This window comes from Penaeus monodon, chromosome 25 (assembly GCF_015228065.2).
Source record: "Penaeus monodon isolate SGIC_2016 chromosome 25, NSTDA_Pmon_1, whole genome shotgun sequence".
NCBI classification, from domain to species: Eukaryota; Metazoa; Arthropoda; class Malacostraca; order Decapoda; family Penaeidae; genus Penaeus; species Penaeus monodon.
This window is the reverse complement of record NC_051410.1, coordinates 10,218,773-10,219,576: the sequence shown is the minus strand read 5'-3', so window position 1 is coordinate 10,219,576 and position 804 is coordinate 10,218,773. Positions and strand designations below refer to the sequence as shown.

At 30.7% G+C, this 804-nt stretch overlaps 1 protein-coding gene across 1 annotated transcript in view; it reads left to right on the top strand.

Annotated features, from left to right (window-relative positions):
* Positions 1-804, top strand: part of LOC119589528 (arrestin homolog) — a 5,872-nt gene that overhangs the window by 2,584 nt on the left and 2,484 nt on the right. The window lies entirely within an intron of this gene.

Sequence of the window (804 nt, the reverse complement as noted above, 5' to 3'; positions counted from 1 at the left end):
ATTGAGCCTGAAAAAATCTAAACTTGCTTTAAGTGTGTTGGACAGAATGTACTAAAATGAATGGCAAAATACCAATTCAGCATAAGGATACATTTCTCAATCCGACAGTTTCGCACAGGAAAAATACTATGCACAAGATCTTTTTTTAAACCTCTCCATACATTTTTTTCTCTCTCCTTGAAAATATTCGTGTTGCCTACTATGTACAATATGATTTTTTTTTTTCAATTGATATATTGAATGCAACAATTTAAACATTGTAATGATGTACTGTATGTCTTGAGCAAGTTAATAATTGAATGAGCCTTTAATTATATCTCATTTCCATTACTGTGAGCTTGTCAAGTACGTTTTCTTTTATGTCTAAAGTCTTTTAAGTTCACGTATTCACGTGTTTACCCGTGTACGTGTTTTCGGAAATATTGATCTAATAATTATCAGCAGGAATTTTTTCTTAATAAAGTTTGGTTTAGAAATATGTGCTTTTTTTTAAATAAATTTCTCCTTTTATTATTACCCTCAAGTTTCACGTTTGGTTCTGTTCAGTTATTTTTAATGGTAAATTTGCGTGTGTTTTGATAATTTTCGGTTCTAGGTGATTTTCAAGAATAGCGCAATTCTTAATTCGTAACAGAACAAGATATGCACGTATATTATTGTAGCACACTGTGTGCACTTAGAGGAAACATGTAATGTATGCATCTGTGTTGTCCAAAATAGGATTCAATAATTTCTTCTAGATATATCAAATGACTATCTGCAGTGGCTACTTTATCATGTACATGCACGAAAGAAAAACTTTCA